We start from the raw sequence: 15,759 nt of genomic DNA, 5'->3' as shown, positions 1-15,759 counted from the left end.
TGGATCATGTGCTCTTATATCTCATTGTCACCCTTGCCCGTGCTGTTCATTGGGCAGCAGAACCAGGAAGAATGGAAGATGACTTCCGTCTCAGCAGGTGGAATTTTCCATAGATACAAGTTAATGATGTCGCTGTGTATCCCATTCCTCAAGGTGTATTATTAAGCATACATGCCAGCTCGCCCAATAAGTCAGACTTTCCCCCATATTTAAAAAGAAAGACAAATTGACTCAATTGTGTTGTCCTAAAAAAATTTTTTTTTAATCTAATTTAGGACATGCAGTATCTTCCTATTCATGGTATTTAAGGGTTGGCAGGTATGTGTTAACATTTTTATAGTAAGCATCAGACTATCCAAAGACAATTTTTTAGCTTTGTTTAAAGTCCAAATTATTCATGTTCTATTCTGGTCATCTTTGTGGTTGTTTGCATCAAGGAAATGCTAATAGTTGGGTGTCTGTTTCACAAAACTTAAATTTTTGATACATGATCTCTATGTTTAATGAAGATATAACAAGAAAAGCAGAAAGTCTGATCAACAACTTGCCTTTGGTTCTTGTGGGCTAGTTAAAAAAGTAACATACTAGAATTTGTCAGTACTGTCTGAAGATTTGAGGTTCATAGCTTCAAGATAAGAAACCTCTTTGACAGAAGCCATGATCCCAACATAGCAGTGAGGAAGTGTGTTGACTGAACCGTTTGACGAAAGCACCAGCATGCAGTATATACAAGGGAAATTTTGCCATATGGAATACTCAGCTCTCCAAAATAGCCTAAAAATCAGCATTTCAGGAGTGGAAGTAGGGACTCTTTTACTATTAGAAAACATTTACTGAATGATCACTGTGTCTCCTACCCTAGAATAGTTCTTAGATTTTAATCCTCTAGTACAACGTTGGCAGTTCACAGTGTAGTGTAGTGTATTCTCATAAAACTGTTGGACACATAGATCTTTGAAAGCCGAATCTTCAACTATATACAGAAAAGTAACTCGGAGACGATTCTTGCAGATAACAGAGAGGAAGAAGAACCTAGTTTTAAGGAAGAGGGCTATGAAAAAATAAAATAAAAAGTAAAGAGGGCTGTGGAGCCAAGCATAGAGCCCGCTCTCTTGTACTAGCTGTGTGGTGTCAGACACAAAGTCTGTGTCTTTCATCCGTGAATAGGAATCATGTTAGATGTACCTCATAAATCGCTGAGAGGCTTAAAATACTAGAGCTCTTGTACAAACTGGCATGCACATGGTACCTCATAAAATACAGTACATGGTATAGGTACCCAGCACTGCCTGCCTGACGTAAAAATACCACGGAAGAGGCGGTATGCACAGTGGTTAAGAGCACCAACTCTGGAGCCAGCCTGTCTGAGCCTAGATCCTGGCCGCACCACCACTGGCTGTGGTGGTCTGAGTGTAGATCCTGGCCACACCACCACTGAACTTAGACAAATTAGTTATCCTCCCCTTGCCTCGGTCTCCTCATTTGCAAAATGGGGACCCTACTATGACCTGCTTCACAGAGTTGCTAGGAAGATTAAATGAGTTCACGTAAGTGAAGTGTTTAGAACAACAAGGGCAAGTAAGTAGCACCTTACAACTGTTTGTTATTGTTACATATGTTTTGAGAATGTAGTACAGTTGGTCCTTCAACAACATGGGTTTGAACTGCACGGGTCCCCACATAAGCAGGTGGTTTCTGATAGCTAGTATAGTGCCGTAAGTGTATTTTCTCCTCTTCGTGATTTTCTCAATCACATTTTTTCCTCTGGATTTATTGTAAGAGTACGGCATGTAACACATACAACATATGAATGTGTGTTACCTGTTGATGTCTTAGGTCAACGGTAGGCACTTAAGTTTTGGGGGAGTCGAATGTTATTTGTGAATTTTCAACTGCCGTGCTGTATTCCACTTCATATTAAGTGAATATAGTTTTCAGGATTCCACCATGGGTTTGGGTTTTTTTTGTTTTTTTTGTTTTTTTTTTATAGCTTTTAGTGTCTCTTTCAATAGTCCCAGTCATTTCTGCGCCCGTTTTCCACAAGTATTTCTTTTTAAAGATACCAAAATGACATGCAGTTTCTTAATGTCTCTCCATGTACCTTCACAACACTTGAAGAGCAGCTTATCTGATGAGAGCTCAGAGGGCGAGTGCAGTAGGCACTGATTTCCCATGGAGTTTGTCTGTCTTGTTGGTACTGCCAGTTCCCACAATCCTAGCATTCCCTGGGCATCAGTCAGTGTCTGCAAGGAATGATTTTCAAATATTAAAGCATGTGAAAAGACAAACAGGCCAAAACTCAGAGCTCTCTAGGGACCATGACCTCCAAAACAGACTCCGTTCTGACATTTTCACAGGCTGCTTGAAGGAATTCCAGCAGGACCATTCCAGTTGGTAAACTCCTAAACAAACCCTCTGTCATCAAGGACTGATTTATAGATCTTTCTCCTTCTTATGTACTTACTCTGAAGAGATTAGCATAGTAGATATGGTTGCTCAGACGCTTTTAAGGCATTTGATGTATATGATAAGTATTACACAGAAGACTTGTGGTATTTTGAGGTAGTAAAACAGTCATTTGTTTAAAGAGATTTCTTGCTCTGAGTTGACTTTTAAATTTTTTCTTTTTCCTTTTGATTCCTGGAAATCTATGTCGTAATCACATCTCGCAACTAATTTTTTTTTTCATTAAGAACCCAATTATTTAGCAAAGAAATTGACTAAATTCGGGAATGACCTTTTAAAAAATAAACATGTATGTATACAATGACATGTTTCATAATGACCTTTGGCATATGTGAGAACAAACAGTTTTAGTGTTGTAGAATATTCTTCTGTGAAATCTTGGTGTGATGGCAGTTGTTTAGATGATGCTTTAAGGTCATTTAGAAGGGGGGCGGGTCTAGAAGTTTTTCAACTAATCTGAATTCTCTTAAAATATTCTATTGTGTAGTATTATACATTTCTTAAAAAAAGCAACGTAGTGCAAAAAATAAATGAGAGGGCCAGAAGCCAAGAGATTTAGAGTCTGAGCAACCTAAGGAAATGGGTAATTGGGATTTATTTGGTTTACAGTTGGCCTTAAATGCTACCAGCCTCATGGTTCTCCAATCTGGAGCATGTATGAAATTCCAGGGCAGAACAGTGTTCTGCATTTGAAGGGTCAGGTTTGTTGGAGGTGGTGGGGGGCGGGGGTTGTGTGGTTTGTTTCCTTCTTTGCATGTTTCTTTCTAATGAGTTAATCCTTTGGGTGAAAGTACAGAGTTTTCAGTATTTAACAAATGAATCCTACACAATGAGAACTTTGTTGTAATTTGATATCTGATTATGGTGTAGGATTGTAATATGTTTTAAACAAATTTTAAAATGGGACGCAGGAAATAACTGGTATATGATTTCAACCAAGCCTCTTAATATTAGTGGTACAAATAAACCTCATTTTTATCACATTCTAGGAAGCTTTTAGAAACCCAGCATATTTTAGAGGTCTCCTTGGTAAAAGAAAATGGAAACAAAAGTGACGTAACAAGGTGCTTAGTAACTGGTCACAGGTAGTTACTGAATGTACTAAAGTATTTTGTGGCTCTTGACTGTTGTATAAAATGTATATGATGAAAAAGATCTATGTGCTTATATTACTGTTTTTCTCAAGCCGAGAATAACAAAGTGATATTTAACTAGACATACTCTTAATATGACAAAGTAGTACTTTTCTAATATATTTTTCTAACATGGATGTTTCTGTCTCTGTCAGTTTCAGTTAGGTAGTCTCTTCATCTTTCAAAACAATGGAACTTGATTCAATAACTTGCTGATAAACTGGTGAAATTTCTGCCTGTATAATTGTGTGCTTGTTTTCTTGTGTGTAGAGTTAGAGTAGCTGCTTGATTGCTTGCTGAATGCTTTTTGAACCCTCAACAGAAACAAAGTTTACAACCTTCAAGAATTTGAAGATTTTATTTGGACACCCAAGTGTAATTTGGAGGATTTTCCAGATAAAAGAATTTACACTTAAACCAAGCAGATTGAGCAAGGATTGAAAAAAATTGAAATTTAAAGAAATCCAAGAACTTAGTCCTAAACTGTGAATTTCAGAATCCAGTGGGTTTAGACATAATTTGGTTTTTGTTCTATTACATTGAAACTATGTAACATGTACTCTGTCATAAAAATGTATACATCTCTTAAGTGACCAGGAATGTTTCATGTATCCTTGAGGGTGAAATGTTCTGTAAATGTCAGGTCCTGTTGGTTTATAAGATTGTTCAAGTCCTATATCCTTACTGATTTTCTTACCTCTTGTTCTGTCAATTGCCCAGAGAGGTATGTTGAAAACCCCAACTAATATTGTGGAATTGTTTATTTTTCCTTTCAGTAATTTTTTCCTTTTCATATTTTGAGGGTCTATTATGTGTTCTTGTTGGATTGATCCCTTTACATTATGAAATACCTGCATCCTTAGTAATGATCCTTTTCCCAAAGTCTACTTTGTCTGGTACTAATATAGGCCCCCTGAGTTTCTTACGGATTGCACGATACATCTTTACCCAGCTTTTACCTTTAAGTCATCTGCACCTTTAGATTTAAAGTAGATTTCTTTCAGATAGCATAGAGCTGGATCTTTCTCTTTTTAGTCTAGTCTGACAGTCTCTTTCAGTTGCACTGTTTAGATAGATTACATTAAAGGTCATTATTGATTTATGTGGCATATTAGTTATCTATAGCTGTGTAACAAAGTACTTCATACCTTAGCAACTTAACACAAGACGCATTTATTATCTCCTAGTTTGTTTAGGTCAGGAATTCAGGCACAGTTTAGCTGGATACCTCTGTCTCTCATAAGCCTGCAGTCAGGTGTCAGCCAAGGCTGGGGTTTCATCTGAAGGTTCAACTGGTGAAGGATCTGCTTGTAACCTTAGTTATATTGTTGTTGGCAAGATTCAGTTCATTGAGGACTATTGGACCAAGGGCCTCAGTTCCTCTCTGGATGCTGGATGCTGGCTGGAGCCTTGTTCTTTGCCACATGGGCCTCTCCAGTATGGCATCTTACTTTCTCAAAGCCAGTAAGAGAGATGTGTGCTAGCAAGACCAAAGTGATCTTTTTTTTTTTACCCCACCATTTTCTCAACATTGTCCTATTCTATTGTTTAGAAGCAAATTACTCAAGGGGAAAGGATTATATAAGACCATAAATACCAGAAGGCAGGGATCATTAGAGGCCACCTGCCACAATTGAATTTAAAATCTATTATTTTGCTATATATTGTATTTGTCTAGTCAGTTCACTCTTCCTTTATTCCTTTTTTTTTTTGCCTTTTAAAAAAAAATTTTTTTAGTATTTTGTGTATTATTATTTTTACAACATCCTATTAGCTTTACTTTTTTTTCAAATGTTCACTGATCTTTTCGAATGAAGGTCTAATATGCTGCTAATCCTATCCAATAAAACATTAATCTTAATTTATTTTTATCTCTGGAAGTTCCATTTTGTTCTTTTTTACATTGTCTTTTTCTCTCATCATTATATTCATGTTTTCCTTTAAATACTTGTACATAGTAGGGCACCTGGGTGGCTCAGTCGGTTAAGTGTCTGACTTTTAGTTTTGGCTCAGGTCATGATCTGACGGTTTCATGAGTTCATGCCCCTAATGGGGCTCTGCACTGGCAGGACGAAGCCTGTTTGGAATTCATATTCTCCCTCTCTCTCTCTCTCTCTCTCTCTGCCCCTCTGCCCCTCTGCCCCTCCCCCACTCGCACTGTCTCTGTCGAAATAAAGAAACTTAAAGATTTTAAATACTTGTACATAGTTATGGCTGTTAATTCTATTTTTTCAGTAATTTTTGAGTCTGTTTTTACTGAGAAATTTCTCTCCCGTTAAAGAGACATTTTCCTACCTGTTAGCACAGAGTCCGGTAATTCTTTCATTGGGTGGAACATTGTGAGTGCTACACTACTGAGTGGCTGCATTTTGCGTTGTCTTCCTTAAGTGCTGGGACTTGGCTCTGGTAAGAGTGCTGAGCTTTCGGGTCACTCTCAAGGCCTTTTTATTTTTTTTTTTTTTAAATTTTTTTTTTTTTCAACGTTTTTTTATTTATTTTGGGACAGAGAGAGACAGAGCATGAACGGGGAAGGGTCAGAGAGAGAGGGAGACACAGAATCGGAAACAGGCTCCAGGCTCCGAGCCATCAGCCCAGAGCCTGACGCGGGGCTCGAACTCACGGACCGCGAGATCGTGACCTGGCTGAAGTGGGACGCTTAACCGACTGCGCCACCCAGGCGCCCCTCAAGGCCTTTTTAAAGCATTGTTAGGAAAGATGTAAGGTAGCATTCCCACCAGGGATGGTGCGTTAACTATCAGGCCTTGACCCCCTTTGGGATCTCTGCCAAATGCCCCCGTAAATGCCCCAGGGAGATCGTGTCACTCAGGCTCATTTTGAGCTCGAACACCCCAACCTTGTGTGCACTTTGACACATGTTGAGCATACGGCTCCCGGTCGTTGCTTGCCCGGCCCTATATAGCTGTGTGCCCTGCTCATCCAACTCAGGCCTCAGCCAAGACTCAGGGCGCTCCTGTGCAGCTTGCTCTCTGGAGCTGTTGTTCGGCACGGGTCCCTCCAGTTCGGAAATCTGCATGGCGGCTCCCAGCTGCCTCAACTTCCCCTTCAGCTCCCCTCTCTGGCTCATCGATTCCACAAGCCTGACCAGCTCTGTTTGAGGGCTGTGCCCCCAGTCTGGAAGTTACCTGCAGGCCGAAAGCTCGGGCGGCTGTAAGACTCACTGCCGTCGTTGCCTTTACCATAGGAGGAGTTCTCTACGGCCTGTGTCCCAGTGTAGGAGAGAGTTCTGTCCAGTTGTGTGGTTTCCTGCGGTGACAGGTGAAGGGCAGTGCGCGTTCTTCCAGCACAGCTGCAAACCGGAGTCTGGACCTGGGGACGCGGCACAAGGCCCATGCTTTTCCACGAAGACATGTTCCTCTCCGAACGCCTGCACCTTGGCCTTCTGACAGGGCTGCAGCCGCGCCGCTCTGCGTTGGGAGCCCCCCCAGACACTCAGACGGTGCTGGGCACACGGGCTGCTTCCCTCTTGTGGGTCGCTGAATGAAGGAAACCAAATTGTGGGTTAAAGGCCGAGGCTGATTGTTAGTGGGGTTCCCACGCCAACCAGCTTTCCAGCTTTTGCTGTGGGCGCAGAATGGCGAGCCAGATTATGGGGAAAGGTGCCATGCTAGGCCTTCTTGGCTCGCTCAGAGCCAGCGGCATAGGTACTCGGGGTTTCATGGGGCCATCGGGCTTCGACCATGAGGAGGGAAGGATTCACGGGTTGGCAGAAGCCATCCTTCGTTAATAAAGACATGATTACATATTACTTTCTCTGAACAGGGATGTTGAAGTTAAGAAAACTTCTCCTTGCATCAGTATTTGAATTTGACTCAGTTTGGCAAAAGAGTCAGCCTATAGAAGATTTAGAAAATATAACTAAAGATGACATTTTTCTTCTTACGTGTGATTTAATGGGAATTTTCTCCTCAAGAACGTCTAGGTTATATCGAATGGCAAAGCACAGAATTAAGTGGTCCTCATGGTAATTCACCGTGAGTGCAGCTCACCCTCCTCTTCACTTGTCCCACCAACACGTCCCGCCCTCCAGAAAAGAGAGCCTGTGCAGAGGGAAAACACCCTGCAGAGAATTATATCCAGTTATCTACACACACTACTGTCACCTGCTTGCTTTTCTGTGGTGTGCATTTTTCGTAATGCACGTGTGCTGCTTGGATGTCAAGGAAGGAGAAAACCTTTTTTAAAAAATGTGCCACATTACGTAATGGGAAATATTAGAGTAATTTGTAGCTCATGATTATATTATGGTATTGGGGGGGGTCCTCCTTAGAATCAGATTCTACTCTGGGGTGCCTGGGTGGCTCAGTCGGTTAAGCGTCCGACTTTGGCTCAGGTCATGATCTCACAGTCTGTGAGTTTGAGCCCCGCGTCGGGCTCTGTGCTGCCAGCTCAGAGCCTGCAGTCTGCTTCAGATTCTGCGCCTCCCTCTCTCTCTGCCCCAACCCACTCGCATTCTGTCTCTGTCTCTCTCAAAAATAAATAAACATCAAAAAAAAATTTAAAAAAAAATCAGATTCTACTTAGAATCAGATTCTGCTCAGAGCTGGGTTGAATGTTCACAGCACATCACAGATTCTCATCCTTTGTGGACAGAGCTTTAAAGGAGAATTTATGTTGATAAAGAGTTGTGCGTGCTATAATAGAAGTGAAGTCGAATATTACTGGGGTCACCTGAGGATCACAGAAATGCGATTTGATCAGTCTCCGTAATCTGGGTCCCATGGTCTATACTCCTGCTTCACCCTGAGGCCCAGAGGTCAAAAGCTGCCACCTTGGTTCACACGGCCACCCTGGCTGTCCCTGTGTGCCCTCATGTGGTTGTCTTACAGTTGCTGAGAAGCCCAAGTGGGTTAGGAGAGAAAGAACAGATACCCGGGGTGTCACTAGTCGTGGGCGGGGTGAAGGAGGCTTGTGTGTCAGAGCTGGCCCCCGAGACCCAGAAGAACAGAGCCCGGGGCAGGTCTGCAGCTCCACTAAGTGGCCATCAGGACTGGTTCTCAGTCTTGTTTCGTCCAGGTGATACATAAACAATAAGATGTGGAAACCCAAAAAATAAGACACCATTGAATAAATGAAAAGTGAAAAGACTATTTCTGAAAATTAGAATCATCAATATATACTCAAACTGTGCATTTTAGAATATATTTGTTTTTTTGTCAAATAAGTTTCATATATACAATTCCATTTGATTAGCCCAAATGTTTGAAAGCATATTCGAATTATGTGTGAGTGGTCTCAGTACGCGAATGCAGAATCTTTTCCAATAGAATTTTTATTTTTAAGCTCTGTGCTTTTTATAAGGTGCTGTTCCCTGCCTTTGCTTTTTTAAGGATTATAATCATGTAAATTAAATACATAACACTTATATTCTGACCTTCTTAGCTACTCTGTCTTCTCACAAAAACAAAACAGTTCATTTCTTACTTCCTTCTATGCTATGATGAATCAATGTATGTTTTTTAAAATCCACCTGCAAATAAGGCACCGTGTTAGGTTTTTCCGTGTGTTTCTGCCTATGATTACATTCTTCCCTGTTGTCTGTACCATAGGCCTGGAACCCAACCTGGCAAATAGCCAAATTAAAATACTAAATTCTACCAGTAGAGAGAGGGTTTCTTCCTGAAATAGGTCAAGGCATTTTACCTTATGAGGTGGGTTTCAGGTGTTTTCATTTTATAGGACTATAAACTGAAAGAGAGATTAAATAATGCAAGGACAAGCAGCTAAAAAGGAACAGAGTGAAGTTTTAAAGATACAGTTGGTTCTAAGGCTACCTCTCCAGTTATAAAGGGTACTGTTAGAACAGGAAAGATACCTTTATTTTGACTCTCTTTCTTCCAAATAAAATGTATTTCTAAAGTAGACTATTTCAACTTTTATATACAGAAAATAGTTGCAAAGGTATAAATATAATCACATATAAAGCTAAAATTCTAATTAGGATTTTACTTGAGCAGAATAGTGCCCTTTAAAAGCCTGTTGGAGATTAAGTCCTTGTGCAGTCGCCGTCACCCTCTCGGCGTGTGCCGGACAGCCCCGTTGGAGTTTACCCACCACGAGTGATGTGTGTGGGGGGAGTTTGTGCCCGCGGTCCCTCCCACAAATAGGGGCCCCGGGACGTGGTCAGCCCCCTCTTCCACATCACAGCTCACCGCACCCTCTTGTCAGACGCTTGCGTGCTAGGAGCCAGCCACACAACCGGGCACCATGGTCACCCGGAGCAGAGACCTCGGGCAGTTTTGTGTGTGTCTCTTCATTCCTGCCTCGTGCTTTTGAAGGTACTCAGCTGAATGAATGAAGAAATGTTCAAGATTCCTCTAGTGGTGGATGCCCAACTAGTCATTTTGTTGTTTTTAACCTTCTAAACAAATGTATTTTCGGATTTACCACTAAGATTGAGAGCCTGATAATAGAGCGTGCTGTTGGTGGCAGTTTATGTCATATTAAACTGTATGACATTTAAAGACTAGAATAAAAATCTCCTTTTACTCATTCTGTAAATCAATTGTATCTTGGCTGTGGAAAAATATAAAGGGACATTTTTCTGATTTCCTATAGTAGGATAATAATCTTTCTACATGTTCTTTTTAACTTCTAAACTTAGAGCAGTTTATCAACTCTTTATTTAAGAACAGTGTATGGTAAGTTGCAGGCATGCCCGAACGTGTCAGTATGACGTGCATCTTCTAACAGTACGTATTTTCTCTTGTGTACCGCATTTGTCATTACCCTCAAAAACTTAACATCGATACAGCGTATACTTAATATATTCCCCGTATTCATATTTCTCCACTTCTCCCAGTAATGAACGTCCTTTATTGTTTTTTTTAAACCAGGATCTAATCTTGTATCATTTTGTGCATTTAGCTGTCATAACCCCTTAATCCCCCCTAATCTAGAACACTTTCTCTACTTTTTTTAAGACTTAATTTTTTCAGAGCAGTTTGAGGTTCACAATAGAAGTGAGAGGGAAGGTACAGTGATTTCCCATACGCCCCCACACATGCATAGCCTCCCCCATGACGAACGTCACTCACCAGAAGGATTTTACCAAGGCTGACCCTCCATGGACACAGCATAATCACCAAACATCCATTGATTACCTTACGGTTGATTCTTACTGTATATTTCCTGGGTTTGGAGAAAAGTATCATGCCATGCATTCACCTTATAATGTCACACACAGTATTTTCACAGCCCCGAATGTCCTCTGTGCTCTGTCTATTCATGTCTTCATGCCCGCCCCACCCCCAACCTTGCAACCACTGATCTTTTTATTATCTCCATAGTTTGCCTTTCCCATAATGCCATATAATTAGAATCATACAATAGGTAGCATTTTCAGACTGGCTTCTTTCACTTAATAATATGTATTTAAAGGTTCCTCCGTGTCTTTCCATGGCTCGATAGCTCATTTCCTTTTAGTGCTGAGTAATATTCCGTTGTCTGGGTATACCTCACTTTGTTTATCCGTTCAGTAGTTGACCTACTGAAGGACATCTCAGTTGCTTCCAAATTTTGGCATTTATGGAGAAGGCTGCTGTAAACATTTGTGTACAGGTTTTTGTGTAAACGTAAGTTTTCAGTTCCTCAGGGTAAAAACCAAAGAGCATAATTGCTGGATTGTATGGTAAGAGTATATTTAGGTTCATAAGAAGCCACGAAACTATTTTCCAAAGTGGCTACACCATTTTGCATTCATGACCACTTTTTGTTTTTTTTAATGTTTCACAGACTTGGCATTTTTTAAAAGTTGAGGCCATTTATTTTGCAGAATGACCCTCAGGTTGAATTTGTCTGTTGAGGTCCTTCTAATCAGTTCAAGTTACACATTTCAGTGGGAATATTACATAGGTGACATTATGTCCTCAGTGAATCACATCAGAAGATACATAACATTTGTTCCATTACTGTGATGCTCATTTTGATTACTTGTTTAAGGTAGTGTTCACCTTCTACTTCTCCTATGTAAATGCCCTGTTTCCTTTTTGTAAATATTATCAGTTACAGTATGATTAGTTATAAAGTAGTATGTGAGATAGTTTCTTGAGACTTTCTGTTCTCTTTCACAAGCATCTTTCACCCATGCTTTTAATGACAGTTTTTGTTTAAATAAATTATTATAAAGGTACTTGATGGTTTCCTAATTCTGACATTCCTTTTCTATTAGCTGGCATTCTTCTAGAACCTTCTTTTCTAAGGGAAGTATCACTATGGTCTCATAGATTACTTTTTATATTTGGAAAGGTATTATCCATTTCTGTCATCATTTCTGATACACACATTGTCCCAAATTTGGCCAATGAGAGCCTTGTTCGTGGGGCTTTTGTGTCCCTTTGACCCATCCCCCTTAATTTTTGAGCCCTTACCTACTTCCTGGCAAAGAATATTTCAGGATCTCCTTATACTTTCATGCCCCAGTCCTGAAATTAGCCCTTTCTCTAAGGATCCCTAGTTCCTTTTATTAAGGTATAGTTTTTAGAAACCAAGATCTGAGAGCTAAGCACATTCATTGTTACTTGGGTGTCGTTGCTTCTTAGCCTTTTCAGTGGACAGAGCTAGCACATTTTTTTTTTCTTTTAATCATTAGTTACAGCTGGAGAAGCCATGCAGTCTGAAGAATATGAATGAAACCAGAGGATTTACATTTCCACATATCAAGACCTGCTGTAACACTAGTCTAGACAGATAAACAGTCTGAGTAGTGGAATAGAATAGAGAAATCAGAAATAGATAGTATTTAGTCACTTAACTCACTACAAAGGTAACGTGTACATGCAGTGGGAAAGGGTGGTCTTTTTAAATAAGTGGTTCTGGATTAAATATTCATTGGATATTTAAATCATACATACATGCAAAAAAATCCAGCTCTGAGAGGTAAAGCAAGAAAGCTCTTAGGGAAAAACATCTCCATAACCTTGAAATGAACAAAAATTTCTTAAACAGCATACAGAAAGCATTACTCATAAAAGAAAAATGTGATTGATTGCATTATATTTAAATTAATAACTCTTGTGCACCAAAGGCATCATTGAGAGAGAAACAGCAACCCAGAAGAGTGGGAAGAGAACATTTTTAATGGATGTGGTTAACAAAAGATTCGTTTCCAGAACATAAAAAGGACTCCTACAAGCCAATATAAAGAACCAGACAAAAGCCTTGACGCACACGTCACAAAAGAGGGAATCAAACGGTGTGCATATATATATATAGATGTGTGTCCATGGGTCATCAAAGCAGGACGGGTGCAAATCTCAGTGAGGCATTACCACATGCCTACTAGGACAGCAAAAAGGGAGAGGAACACACTAGGCATACCAAGGAGCATGGTGTACAGAACAGGTGGTGGATGTGTAAACTGGGGTAACTATTTTAGAAAACTTCTGCATGTGGGGTGCCTGGATGGCTTAGTCAGTTAAGTGTCCACCTCTCGATTTCGGCTCAGGTCATGATCTCGTGGTTTGTGGGATCGAGCCCTGTGTCAGGCTTGCCACTGACAGCACAGAGCCTGCTTGGGATTCTCTCCCTCTCTCTGGCCCGCCCCCACGCCTGCTCTTTCTGTCCCTCCCCCTTTCTCTCAAAGTACGTAAATAAACTTTAAAAAATAAAATCTAAACGACAGGAGGAAGTTTGAATAGGGAACCTGTGCATAATTCTAAGTATCAGCAAGTCCACTCCTCGATTTTACTCAGGGGACATCTCTAGCTGTGTTCATCAGAAGCTGATGTATTGATCTGAGTGATGTGGAGGTGTCATCTTCTGTAGGTTCTCTGAGCCATTTCACGCGGTTCAGTCTACGGGGATGCTCACCGCCGCGCTGCCTGTTAAAGGGAAGGCCTGGAGGCTGCCAGATGCCTACCCGCAGAAGCCAGTTCATTAGTGACGTACCCCACAGTGGCATAGAGCGCTGGGGATGCGTACACCGCACCTACATGTGACAATATGTGTGACTCTCGCAAAAATGACACGGAGTAAAGGCAGCTAGTCACAAAAGACTGTATATGCTACGATTCTGCTAACGAAGCCCCAAACCAGGTGATGCTATGCCGTGGTGTTAGAAACCAGGACAGCAGCCACCCCTATCAGGAGAGAAGTGACTGCAAAGGAAGCACAGCGCAAGAGCTCTTAGGGTACGGGAGATGCTGGGTTCCCTTCTGCCGGTTGCGTGAGCGTGTCCAGTTCGTGAACATCCAGCGAGTACTACACTTAGGACATGTGGCTTGTTAGTATGTATGTTAAAATTAGAAGTTAAAAAATTAAAAAATAATAATTTTTAAAGTAATATAAACATTACCTGAGAAACCACAGGAAGATGACGTCTCATCTGTTCCCCCTCCCACCTCCGCTCTCCCGTTATTACTTCTTCGTGCTTGTTTGATCTCAGGCGTAACCATCGCCCTCCCTCCAATCCTCAGTCTGTCTTTTTTTTTTTTTTTTTTGGTGATTGAAAAAGCATCTGTGCACGTTTCCCTGCAGATGTCAACGTGTGTATCGTCAGGGTTCAGTATTTCTATAAAACGAGCCTATTTTGAGAGCACGTCACCTGCGCTCTCCTTCTTGAGTTTCTCCACCCCAGTCCCTCGCCTGTGCTTCTGCCCAGGTGCTCTCTGAGATGACAGTCTCTCTCAGGTCCCATTCAGAAAATTTCTTGTAATAGTACTAAGACACTTTGGCCTAATTTTAAGCCAGCTTTCTTATTATGAAATGGTTGCAGTTCTTTATATACCCTTGATACTTGTCAAGTAAGCGTTTCATGCATGTTCTCATAGTGCACAGCTTCCTTATTGTCGCAAAGTGTCTTTTGATGAGGAAAGGTCTCGTTTTTGGTCAAGTCTAATTTATCAATTTTTTATGATTTTTGCTTCCCACCCCTCCCCCCCCGCCAAGAAACCTTTGCCTACCCCCGTGCCATGAAAGTATTCTCCTTTATGTTCTTCTAAAGGCTTTTTTAGTTTTTGATTTTACATGTATGTCTGTGATATATTTCAGATTAGCTTTTATGTCTGGTGTGAGGTAGGGGTTGAAGCTCATCTTCCATACAGATTTCTGATTGTTTTCAGCACCATTTGTTAAAGTCTCCCTTTCCCCATTGGATTGCTTTGGCACCTTTGTCTGAAATCCAAAGACCATTTAAGTGTGGATGTGTGTCTGCCTCTCATTCTGTTCCATCCATCTGTTTCTTAATTCTTATGCCAGTACTATATAGTCTCGATTACTGCAGTTTTATAGTCACTCTTGAAATCGAGTAGGATAAGCCCTCCAATTGCGTTCTCCTTTTGTAAGAATGCTCTGGATATTCTAGATCCATTGCATTTCCATGTCTATTTTAGAGTCATATTCTGAAAAAAAAAAAAAACAAAAAAACTAGATGGAATATGATTAGGACTGTGCTGAATCTATAGATCACTTTGGGGTAAACTGACATCTAAATTCCAGCTGGTCAGTATGATCTCTCTCCATTTATATGGGTCTTCCTTAATTTCTCTCAGCAGTGCTTTCTAGTTTTTCGTATAGAAATCTTGTACATACATCTATTTTTGACAGTGTTGTAAATAAAATTGATTTTTAAATCTCATTTTACATACTCTGATTTCATGACCTAAACATAGCTTTCTGCTCTGCTTTGTTGATAACTTGGTAGACTTTTAATAACCCTTTGCTAATTGTTACATACTAATCTGTTTCTCTGAAATTTGAGGTGAAAATCCCTTTAAAAGACGTTTCATTCTGGGGACGCCCGGGTGGCTCAATTGGTTGAGCATCCGACTTTGGCTCAGGTCATGATCTCGCAGTTCTTGAGTTCTAGTCCCACGTCAGGCTCTGTACTGACAGCTCAGACCCTGGAGCTTGCTTCAGATTTTGTGTCTCCCTCTCCCTCTGCCCCTCCTCCGTTCACACCCTGTCTCTCTCAAAAATAAACATTTAAAAGTTAAAAAAAAAAAGACATTTCATTCTGCATCAATTCAGATAAGGATTTATTTATGCCAAAACTGCTAGAAACGCCCCCGAGTGAGTTTATTTGTGTATGTTACATTAGGGTCTTGTGTAAGTATGTGTGCACACATGTGTATTTTAAAGAAAGCGACAATAGGTGGAGGTTATGTTGCCATTGTTGATGGATGCATTGTGACCTCACAGGTTT

At 40.7% G+C, this 15,759-nt stretch overlaps 1 protein-coding gene across 8 annotated transcripts in view; it reads left to right on the top strand.

The window, feature by feature from the left end:
* The window catches only part of MRTFB (myocardin related transcription factor B), a 197,518-nt gene that overhangs the window by 81,129 nt on the left and 100,630 nt on the right, over positions 1-15,759 (top strand). The gene's annotated exons all lie outside the window — the stretch shown is intronic.

The sequence above is a fragment of the Panthera onca genome, chromosome E3 (genome assembly GCF_046562875.1).
Source record: "Panthera onca isolate mPanOnc1 chromosome E3, mPanOnc1 haplotype 2, whole genome shotgun sequence".
Classification (NCBI taxonomy): Eukaryota; Metazoa; Chordata; class Mammalia; order Carnivora; family Felidae; genus Panthera; species Panthera onca.
This window is presented reverse-complemented; position numbering and strand designations above follow the sequence as displayed.